This window comes from Trichechus manatus, unplaced genomic scaffold (genome assembly GCF_000243295.1).
Source record: "Trichechus manatus latirostris isolate Lorelei unplaced genomic scaffold, TriManLat1.0 scaffold00212, whole genome shotgun sequence".
NCBI lineage: Eukaryota > Metazoa > Chordata > Mammalia > Sirenia > Trichechidae > Trichechus > Trichechus manatus.
Window position 1 is genome coordinate 2,730,816 of NW_004444148.1, and position 11,936 is coordinate 2,742,751.

The following is an 11,936-nucleotide window of genomic DNA, read 5'->3' on the forward strand; positions in this document are numbered from 1 at the left end:
TAACTATACTTCTAATAATCAGTAACCAATCAGAGTGCATTATTACAATATTCGTTGATTTTCCTGTAATTGCCCTCCCTATGGTTTGGTTCCTCTTCTTACCCCATAAGAATACTTCTATAACAAAACTGCCTGGGGTCTACCTGGTTCCATTTTCAATGGGCTACGTAGTTCCCCAATTGCAATTGTTTTAAATGCTTAATAAATCTCTGTTTCAACTTGAAACAGTGTTCAAGTTTTTCTCCACAACAATATACATTGCTACTACTCAACTCCACAATGAAAAAAAGAATGCCCTAAACGCAATCTATTTAACATAATCTATTTGCCAATTATATCCTTCTAATCTCTAAATAAAGAGCCCTGGTGGTGCAATGGTTAAGCAGGGGCTCCTAACCCACCAGCTCGGTTCGAGCCCACCAGCTGCTCCACGGGAGAAAAGACATGGAAATCTGCTCCCATAAAGATTTCAGCCTCGGAAACCCTGTGGGGCAGTTCTACTCTGTCTTATAGGGTTGCTATGAGTCAAAATCAACTCAACAGCACACAACAACAATTTAACAATCCCTAAATTACTAACATTAGTCCTACACTCAATACAGGAAAAACAACATTATTGTCAACATCCAGGGATGGGACATAAAGAAGGACTATGGGAGGCTTGGAGGAGCCCTGGTGGCACAGTGGCTAAAGAGCTCGGCTGCTAACCGAAACGTTGGCAGTTCAAACCCTCCAGCCACTCTGCAAGCGAAAGATGTGTCAGTCTGCTTCCGTAAAGACTTACAGCTTTGGAAACCCTCTGGGGCAGTTCTACCCAGTCCTGCAGGGTCACTTGAGTTGGAATCACCTCAATGGCAGTGGGTTTTTTTTTTTTTTTCTGATATGGGAGGTTCATTTTAGCTAAAGCCCTAAGCTGGAAAGGGTATGGATAAGACTCTAACATTCCTGACCCCTTCAACTACAACTCCCTTCCTGTGCCTCAAATAAACTGACAAATGTAAGACTACAGACTTTGTGGATCTAAGGCACTTTAAATGCTCTACATCTGCCTTCATGAGACTCAACAAAACTCTCCCCATCAATTTTATCATCATCTAAACTCGCTGTCCAATTTGTTACACTGAAGTGTAAATGTTACTAGGCAGATTCTAAATTTATGGTAAAATACAATGAAGTCCTCTGCATAATCCACAGAAAAGAGCTCTATGACTATTTAAAAAAAAAAAAAAAACAGTCCACATACTCATGAACTAGCTATCCCCACACATCACCCCATAAATCACCACAGCAGATTAAACCACCTTCCCAGCCTTCCCCCACAAGATTACCCTTTAGATTATTTTTCAACTCCTCAAACAGTTTTAAACATGCTAAGGGCAGTGTGATTTTCTCTGCCTGGCCCAATGGCTTGTAATGGTTTTGGAAATAAAATGGACACATGTATGCATAATCTTTCTGAAGGTATAAACAATGCATCAATTCCAAAATTAATCCAGAGTTCCATTGGTGGACTAGTTTTGATGTTCTTTGTACATACTTAAGAAATAACGAGGCTGACAGCACGCCTGCCATCTTGAATAAGCAAGGGGTGGTACCTGCCATTCCTATGTGATATGAGAACTAGCTCCCTGCATGTAAGCTATCTTCTTATTAGGTAATGTAGGAACTAACCCCGTGTTTAAGATATCTCCTTATTTAGGTATACTTCCGGTTCCGGTTCACTTAAGAAAAACAAACGACTGCGGTCCCAAGACTAGTCGAAACTGATGTGGAACCAGGTTTTGCCGCCTGACATGCGCAGTACCAACAACCGTGTCCCTTGGATGATTTATTGACGTCCAAGGCCGGATGTGGGCAAAACGTCATTTTTGTGGCCCCCCCTTTTAGAGTGAGCAGGCACAGAAGATCGACTGCCCCAGGAATGCCTTTATGGGCCAAAGCAATCTGCAGGCTGACTCCACCTTGGGGCGTCCCTGAAGACCCCAGACCTAATTTTCCTTTACCCATATAAATCCCTTGGGCCATTGTTCAGGGAGCCACCTTGGCGACACAAGGCCCGGTGGGCTCCTTTACTCGGCCAACTAAATGAAGCTGCTTCTTCCGCTTTCACCGCTTCCTGTCTTTCTAGCCGCGCCGAGTAGACCTGAAAGCCTCCGGTTACAATAAGGTATAACTCAATTACTCTGAAACCTTTTAGAAGTTAAATAAGTAACTCGTTTTATTTGGAAAAAAAACTTAGTAGGTTAACTAAAATAAATCAAACACATCAAATTGAAAATGAATCAATGAACCTGAGTCTTGACTCTGTTCTCCATCCACACGTTAACACACCTTGATGTGAAACAAAATTTACTTTGTCTAACTCCATCATTATTATTAATTCCCTGAGGTTTTTTTGATAGCTAAGGCTTTCCATTATGTTTTTAGGGAAAAGCCATCTAATTTGAAATATTTAGCTGTTGGTTGGAATTGGGGGGGGTGGGGGAGTGTGATTAAGTAGGGAAGGAGAATAAAGTTAATACAAGGAAATAATTGCTTCCATGGCATTTCAAAGAACAGAAAAGTTGATATAGTTATCTGTAATCTTTGTTTTTAACTATCCCATTAAGTGTGTGCTTTCACCTTCTCTTAAATCTTCTCTGAAGTAGGTCAGATATAAGTTTAAAAAAAAAGACTAGCTAAAGGTTTAAGCTGTTCACATTGTGATGTTAACTCTATCCAGCCAGGGAATGGGGTATTTTGGTTAATTCAGTATTCCAAATACTACACAAATTTTCTAAATAGAATATAGTTTTAAAAAATTTGACAGTTAAAGAAATTACCTGCATATATTTTTTAATATTCAGCTATGAGTAAGAAGGTATTTCATTATTTTTTCAGAGTGTTGCGTTAGCAATAAAAAAAAGTCTGAGCTCTGGTGAGAAAGATGACCATGTAAATTTACATTATCTAATAAAATATGTAAATTCTTTTTAAATCCATTTTTAAAAATGGGAAGGGAAGGAAGGTACACTTTTACCACACAACTCTGTAAACCTTCCAAAGCTATCTTCCAACAAGAAAGGACACAAGTTTTCTCTCTAAAGTGATGGCTCGCCCCCTCTGGTGGACAAAAGAAGCTTTATGGCCTACTTCCAGAGTCATCAAATCAAGCTGATGAGGAAGCCCTGAGGACTTCTTGCCTAGGAGGACCCAAAGAGACCAATATAAAATTCCCACCAAAGGGACCAATATAAAATTCCCACGGAATCTTTAAAACCTGTGAATGAAAGGAAAGTGGGAAAAGGAAAAACAAAAAACAGGGAACTCAGACCAGCCTCCTTATCAGAGCTTTCAGCCTCCACTCTTTCCCCTGACCTAGGCCAACAGACATCTTTCCAAAATACACATCTGAACTTTGTCAAGATGCTATTTAAAATCCTTCAAAGGTTCTCCTCTATGTGTTAGGGTCAGCCTCTCTGCACAAGGCAAAGGAGCTTCTGGAGAGCAGGAATTGTGCTTTGTTCTTCCTTGTGTCCCTGGTACCCAGCCCAGTGTTTGGCATATTAGTAGATGCTGAATGCTGAATAAATGAAATGTTACTAGCCTTCTAATCTAAAATCAGTAACAATCATGACAAATCATAAAACTAAGGCACAAAAAGAAAATGGAATCATAAGAAAGGTGCTCCACGGGAACACCAGAAAGCAATGGCTGCAAAAAAATAGCTTATTGGTTCAAACACTTGCAACTGCTATCCATTCTCACGTAATTTTAAATATTGATCCATAACCCAGATACGTATCTTTTGAGACTCCAATTTTAAAAGCACTATTGGCACACAGAAAACCCTGGTGGCGTAGCAGTTAAGTGCTACGGCTGTCAAAAAAGGTCGGCAGTTCAAATCCACCAGATGCTCCTTGGAAACTCTATCAGGCAGTTCTACTCTGTCCTATAGGGTTGCTATGAGTCAGCATCGACTTGACAGCAGCGGGTTTTCTTCGGGTTTTACTGGCACACATGACTTAAATCTAAAAAGTAAAGCAATTTTTTGTCCCCACCTAAACTGGAAGCCTAGCAAAGATCCAAGGCAAACCTGATCCCCAAAAGAAAATGCTTACCTGTTATTGTTTCTCATTAAGCAGATTATGTGGTCACATTTTATTATCTATACTTTTTTTCCTGATGAGTGAACACTAAATTTTGGTATTAGTTTTTAGATTTTAAACATTAGCCTAATAAATGCAAAATTAGTCTCAGTCTCCTGAAGCATTATGGCATTAAATAATTTTTAAAGATCAGACATAACCCTGAAAAGGGTTTTAAGAATGTATGGTACATTAAAATAGTTATTTGCTCTAGGATAAAAATTAAATCCCCCTTCCAGCAGAGAGGAGAACTTTTCTTAGCAGCATGACAGGATGCCGTACCTGTGTGAGGGATAAAGAACTGCAGTCTCCAGGTCTGTCACTGTTTCTTCCTTCAGGCACTAGGAATTTCAAATAAGAGCTTCTTTTAAAGTCATAAATCACCACACAAATTCAAATACTATAACTCCAATTCAGAGTTAAAAATAAAGCATTTACTTGTCCAATTACCTTATGTAAAACAGAATTTGACTTTTTCTTAGGGAAAAAAAAAGATACTTATAGCTAAAAAAACCTTTCCCCAGCCCCCTGCCCCCCCACCCCACATCTTTATTAGCTCTTGTAGCAAGTGGTAGTTTCAGTCCTGGTACTGAAACTTATATCACCGGTTCAGGCTTTAAACAAGCATGATGCTGGCAGCGCTGCAGTCTTATTTACTAAATTTGAGTTTGAGAATATTGAGGGAAATTATACTGGCAAAGTTAGCAAATGTCTGAAGTGAAAGACCTTACACAGTCAAGAGGCTACTCTCTCGTCCTAGGCGTTTGTGGCTTTAGCAAGCCAAGGCATCTGAGTCAAAATTTCCCCACCTATAAAATGGAGCTAATACCTGCCCTGCCTGTTGTGATGAGAAAACATATGTGAATAATGGTTCATGATAATGTAAATCACCAATACACTGACTATTATTACCCTATTGGTATTTTTCAAACAAAATACGTACCTTTCTTGCAAGACCTAGTCATTTCGATATATTTAATCCTATTCTCTTATTTTTCAACATTGCCACCTTTTCCACTCCTCCCAACCTTTAGAAAGTGGCTTTCCCCACCTCAGTGCTTGTGTCAAAAAGATAAGCATTAGACAAATCAAGACAAAGGAGCATTAAGTATTATCATTTACATTAAGTGGAAATAAAATGGGAAAGTGAATTTGGAGCATTTTCTCCAGTCCTTCTGTTTTGAAGGACTGTTTGTTACTTCAGACAATAGCTCCTATGTTTAACATACACACACAATTTCCTTTGCTCTCTAATTATTAGCAAATTTGACATCTGTTCTTGCCTGATTAACTGGAGGCCATATTTAGATGCTATTTAGTAAAGCTTTACTTCTTTTACGTGATTAGATCATTTAATTAAGAGCTCTTCACAACCTTAGTTCCTTTTATTTTACTAATCCTCCCAAAAGAAATGAAAATTTAAAACATTTTCTAAAAACTTGAGTTTTGTAGGTGATTTAGGAAATAATACTGGAGTTATTATTCCCTCTCCTTGAGCATACAGAACGTGACCCAGCTGGAGCTGGGCTCACAAGGGCTCACAAGGACACATCAACTGGGCCCTGAGGTATAAACACAATAGCTAAGATAATCTTGGAAAATATCTTTTAGGGCAACTTTCACATAAAGCCAATCAAACAGAACACAAAAGACTTTCTACTCTGATCTTTTTCTATTAGCATTTAGTGAATAGAAATTTGTTGGACCAATGAAGACCCTCCTGATTCTCATTACTGAAACCTGTACCAATGATTGTTAAGAAAGACAATTCAAAATGTAGGATCTCAGTTTCTAGCCAATCTGTGAAAAGGTGAAGCTTGCAATGGTTTGGCCCATGTGTAATGTTAATATATACTGATAACTCTGTAATGGTCTTTGGACTCGGGCAGACATGGCTATGGCAGCATGCCTGTCTGTTTTCCCATTCTTGCGTATTCTGTAATATTCTTTGGACTCGGGAAGACATGGCTGTGGCAGCATGCTTGTCCATCTGCCTACTTTTGTCCTTTTGAATATATGCCAAATAAAACTTTCTTTTTGCTTCACTAAACTTTATGATGTTTTTCCCCTACCACATAGGAAAAGACAGACTATTACATTCTAAAAATGTCTCCCTTTAATTACTACATTATATAGAGAGCTTGAGAAAATAACTTTTTTTTTTTTTTGTTCTTTATTATCTAAAACTATGCTTTTGTAATCTGCAAATTATACCTTCTAGGGTCGCTATGAGTCGAAATCGACTCAACGGCAATGGGTTTTTAATCTGATCACAGTTCTCTTAGGTGGGGGAAAACATGAGTCCTTCTCTATGTTGTAACTGTTTAAATAACTTACTAATATTTCTTCTTGAAGCCATGTATGTATATGCGTTTGACACTATGTGTGATAAGGAAATTTCCCCTAAACTGTCAATATTCCCCCTTTTGATTTGATTATTTAAACTGGGGATGGGGGTTAGTGGAATCGAGAGAGAACACTAGTGCAAAAAAGGAAGTAGTAGAAAAAAGAAGATTCACAAAGGCTGCTGTGCTACTTAAGGATAACATGATGGAAGTCAATACGATCACTAGTAAAAGAAATTCTTAGGAGAAAGAGGCTTGGAGACCAGGAAAGGAAATGAGGCAGTGAATGCCACTTTAGAAGAAGACTCAATCAGAGAGGTATTAGGCTCTTCTGTGACAGGTCTCATATTGTTCTCTTCTGCAACTGCTGTTCTCTAATGTTCTCACTAAACCAGTACTGCCAAAGCTTCTAGCAGATCATCAGCTTGTTTCTAATTGGAAGTCTTTTCAGAGCAATTGAGAGAGGGAAGCAACACGGGTCAGGAAGCACTTAATGAATTGCAGCCTTTGAGCAGGTTACCAGAAAGCACGTTTGGAGACTCCTGAAATGCAATACAGGCAGGATCAGTTTGGCCAAGATTAAAACTGAATAATGATGAGACTGCCTAGGGCCAGTCAGGGTTGTGCAAGGATGCTTTCTCCCTAACTTGGAAATTTGGGCTTTTTTGGAAAATCAGTGTTCTGAATTCCTCTTTCTGGCTCCCTCTTTAAGCCTTGATTCAAATAAGTAGTCAGAGAAGTTCAGTACACAGTTTGGTAGATGATAAACTGTAAGCAATTACCTGCTGGTCTTTTTCACTTTTACAAAAGAGAAATCCAGGAAATTAAGAATGAGCTGGCAACCTCTCACCCCTACGAGCAAGCAAGCAAAAACTGCTGTTAAGAAAGCTTTACCTACACCTATACACTGGTCTAATTCTGCATATTCAGAAATTTGGACATCACTGCCTGCCTGCCTCCCCCCAGACTGCCTGGTCTGACTTATCAGATTCAACTTATTTCAAGGTCCTGCTCTAAGGAAGACTTCCTAGATTGACCACAAATAAAGTGAGTTTTCTAATCACGGCCCTGCCAATCCTAAAGCAGGTATGTCATTTACACCAAAGTCTTCATATCGTAATGCTTACGGAAAACCAGTTATGAGCTGGTCTTCTTATCCATACTAGGTTCCTAGACTCCTCTTGAGAGAGGAGCTGTATTTTGAAATCGCTTTGGGATCTTGCAGTAAAGGGATTCCTTAACATGGAAGACGTACGTGTGCCCTGCCATTTTTTGAGGGGCTCAATTTGGAATTATAACAACCGGAGGACAAATCTTTTAGATGCAAGTACTTGCAGCAGCCCTCACCAGTAAGTTGTTCTTTCTGCTATCACTTTTGAAATGAGCTGCAGCACCAGTGTCCAGGAGCTTAAGGAAATTGGCTCTGTACTGCCGCTGTTCAAGTGGTCGGTTTGAATCTTTCCCAAATCCTAAAGTGAAAAATGTAAGGTGTCCAAATGGAATCAGAAAAGAAAATTTATTGGTCTTACAATCATTCCTATATGCACACACACCTCCACAACCACAAATCCTGCAAAGATGAAGACTGTGAGCTTCCAAAGATTAGCTTCTTCTCTACTACACTCAGCTGACAGACATCATATGAACACGAGCCATGCAAAGCACTAGGATGACTAGACTATTAAGAGTCTAGTCCCAGCATCCTCCCATCAGATTAGGTAATATGTTTCTCAACGTTTTAAATCCATACTACCACCTTCTTGAGAAATAAAAAAATACCACACCCTTCTATGACATTCGGTATTTTGGTAACCCAGTTTAAAATTATAAGACTGACTATTCCTTTCTAAATGAAACTAAATAATGCAGTTCCTGCATTCACAACTCCAACAACATCCTTCCACATTCAGTTCCACTGGATTACAGAAGGCCCAACCAGGTTTTAAATAATCCTAAAACCAAAAACCCAAACTCGTTGCCATTGAGTTGATTCCAACTCATAGCAACCCTATGGGACAGAGTGGAACTGCCCCATAGAGTTTCCAAAGAGCACCTAGTGGATTTAAACTGTTGATCTTTTGGTTAGCAGTCGTAGCACTTAACCACTACACCCCAGGAAATCCAAATTACATCAATATCTGAGGGTTGAACACCTCCTCTGAGAAAAGCTATCTAAAATTTAAGTCAAAAATCTCAAAATCAGTCCCACAGTTAAAAGAAACAAGATGTAAAAAGCACTCTGGAGAAATATTCAAGAAGAAAACAAACAAAATCAAAAGCAAGGCCCCAAACATAATATCCTTTCAACTCTCGTCATGGAGAATACCTTCTGAGAACTGGGATTACTGACTAAACTAGAACTGATCTAGGGGAATAAAGGGCAAATTTACAAATTTAGGAGAGAGACAGACAAAGATTAGACTTAAAGTCTCCCCCACCCCCCCGCCAATAAGATATCCATCCCTGCCCTCCTTCTTCTCCACACAAAAATAACTGAAATTTAAAAAAAAGAAGCCAACATGGTGCTATAGAGAGAAGCACCATGCCATCCCTCCACAGCAAAGACCCGTAAAACTAAGTAAAACAGAGACAAACGTCAATCCTGGAACCCTAAGCATCAAATGAAGAGACAAAGAACTCAGCCAAGCACCAAATGGAAAAAGAAACTGACAGAGAACAAAGCGAGGAGAGATACCAGCGGAGGTCCCCTTTCAGCTAACGCAGCAAGGATTCACCATCTTGGACTCCTGTCGGAGATTGGCAGACAGTGGGTACAGGAAAGCAGCTTCATGGAGCTCCCAGCAGGAGACAAAGCATCTGGTAACCAGTGATATACGCTTTCCAACCTCCTACCCTTCTTCCCTCCTCTTGGCCTCTGCTGCTTCCCGCCAGCCCAAGTCTCTTGGCCAGGAGACACCAGCTCTGTGCCGCTTGGATTCACCCCACCCACACTGGCTGGCTCTCTCAGTGCCATTTCTTTGTTGGTGGTGTTGCTTTTCTCCACTTTTTTTGGCTTCTTCCCTGTCTCTCACCTCCTCCCCCTCCTTCTTCTCGAACACCCAGCTCCATGTGCCATCTTTGCTTCTTGAAACGCTGTGAAGCACCGCTCAGCTCAGGAACTGCTTCCCTGGTCCATGCCTCCATGCTGGTGGGATCCCTGGGGACTTTTTTTTATTGTTTTTGGGTTTGTTTGTTTGTTTTTGATTTCTTTGTTTTGTTCTGTTCTGATCAGTTTAGTTAGTTTGTATTCTTTTTCTTTTTGTTGTTTGGGAGCCCCTTCTAGCTGGCCGTACTGCACAGCTTGGGAGCCACTTCCCCGATCTGCTTAGCAACGTCAGTGGGATCCCTTAGGGCATTTCTTTTTTTTTCCTTTTTGTTTTTCTTCATTTCTAAGTTTCTCATCTCTTTATACTTACCTTCTTTTCCTGTCTCCTGAATACCTGGCACTGTGTGACATCTCTGCCCCTTCTAGCCAGGCTGCACTGCATGGTCAGGGAGCCACTTCTCCAGTCTGAGCAGCTGCACCAGTGGGATACCTGAGGGCTTTTCTTTTCTTTTAAAATTATTTATTTGTTTATTTCTCTTTTTTGTATTTCTCCATTTCATGGTTTCTTGTCTCTCCACTCCAACAGAAAGCTCCCTTAACACTCTTTTTTTGTTTCTTTGTTTGTTTTGGCTCCTGTTTCTTCTATCTTCTTTTCCACACCCATTTTTAACTCCACAATCTTCCCTCTCCTTCCTGCCTACCTGCAGTGCTAAACATCATACCCCTGAGCAGCACAGGCATGGGCCACTGGAGCCTACCCTGCACTGACTTCCGGCCCACCCTGTCAGCCGTAGTACATACCACAAACAACCCATCCAGCCCCCTCCCTTCAGCTGGACCTTCCCTGCTGCACCATAGCTGAGCAACTGGTCGTGCCCATTGGACAAGGAGGTGAAAAGTATCCTGCCCACAGACGAGCAAACAAAGAAGGCACAGCCCGCCTGCTCAGACATAACCAAATAAAACAAAAGCAGGATGGAACGAACAAATCTAAAATCAATAAATGAAGAAAAAAACTACTGAATGTCCCAAAGACAGCAGACAATATCAAAACATATAAAAGAACAGGACAGGATGGTTCCAGCAGCCATCCAAAATAAAACACCAGATGACGTTCCAGTAGAAGAAAAGGCACTAGAATTACCTGATAGGGAATTCAAATCTCTAATATTCAAAGCTATCCAAGAGTTGAAGCAAAAAGCAGACAAAAATGAGGAAAAAATAGGCAAATTCACAGAAAAGGCAGACAAATTCATGCAAAATACAGACAAAAAAACGGGAGAATTCAGGAAAATAATACAGGAACAAAACGCCAAAATAAATTCACAACTAGAAATCATACGAAAACAACAATTAGAAATCCAAAAGATAAGCAACAAGATTTCAGAAATGGACAGTGTCATAGAAGGGCTGAGGAGCAGGTTTGAAACAACGGAAGACAGGATCAGTGAAACTGAAGATAAACACTTGGATAAAATTTTGTTTGAGGGAAAATCAGAAAAAAGAATGAAGAAAAATGAAGAACCCCTGAGAATTATGTGGGATACAATTAAAAGCAAAAATCTGCAAGTAATCGGAGTTCCAGAACAGGAGGAGAAAATGGAAAACACAGAGAGAATTACTGAAGAACTGCTGACAGAAAACTTCCCTAATAGCCTGAGAGATGAAAAGCTGAACATCCAAGAACCTCAATGAACCCCATGTAGGATACACCCCAAAAGAAAATCACCAAGGCATATAATCACACTTGCTAAAATCAAAGACAAAGAAAGAATCCTGAGAGCAACTTGAGAAAAACAAAAAGTCACGTACAGAGGGGAAACAATAAGACTAAGCTCTGATTACTCGACAGAAACCATGCAGGCAAGAAGGCAATTGGGATGACATATATAAAACCTTGAAAGAAAAAACTGCCAACCGAGAATAAATATATCCTGCAAAACTCTGGCTAAAATATGATGGTGAAATTAGGACACTTCCAGATAAACAGAAATTAAGGGAATACGTAAAAACCAAACCAAACTTACAAGAATTATTAAAGGGTGTCCTTTCATTTGAGAACACCACCAGACCACAGCCTGAAACTAGGATGCAAGATCATACCAGCCAGATAACAAACTAGGAAATGAACTCTCAAAGACTATCCAAAACTAAAAGAACTACAACAGGGAACGAGAGAGGTTGATCTGTAAATGACAACAACATCAGAACAATAAAAGAGGGAATGAATGGTGTAGGTACAGAACTTTCTAATGGAGAGGAAGGCAAGGTGATACCAAGTAATAACAGAATGGTTCAAACCTAAGAAGATAAAGATAAATTTCAAGGTAACCACAAAGAAAGTTAACAAACCTACTCATCAAAATAAAGAAAAACATAAAGTCTCAGTAAAAACAAAATCTACAAAAACAAAAGAAA

General features: G+C 39.8%; 1 protein-coding gene across 5 annotated transcripts in view; it reads right to left on the minus strand.

Moving 5' to 3' along the window:
- HMGCS1 (3-hydroxy-3-methylglutaryl-CoA synthase 1) overlaps window positions 1–11,936 on the minus strand; it is a 32,561-nt gene that overhangs the window by 14,265 nt on the left and 6,360 nt on the right. For 2 of the 5 annotated variants that reach the window (XM_023742510.1, XM_004388447.3), the window contains exon 2: window positions 4,410–4,468. The exons of 1 other annotated variant lie outside the window; for it this stretch is intronic. The gene's annotated coding sequence lies outside the window, so the exon portion shown is untranslated. Of the gene's footprint in view, window positions 1–4,409; window positions 4,469–7,254; window positions 8,068–11,936 lie in introns of those variants that run through there. 2 more of the 5 variants (XM_023742511.1, XM_023742508.1) reach the window with 2 other exon arrangements.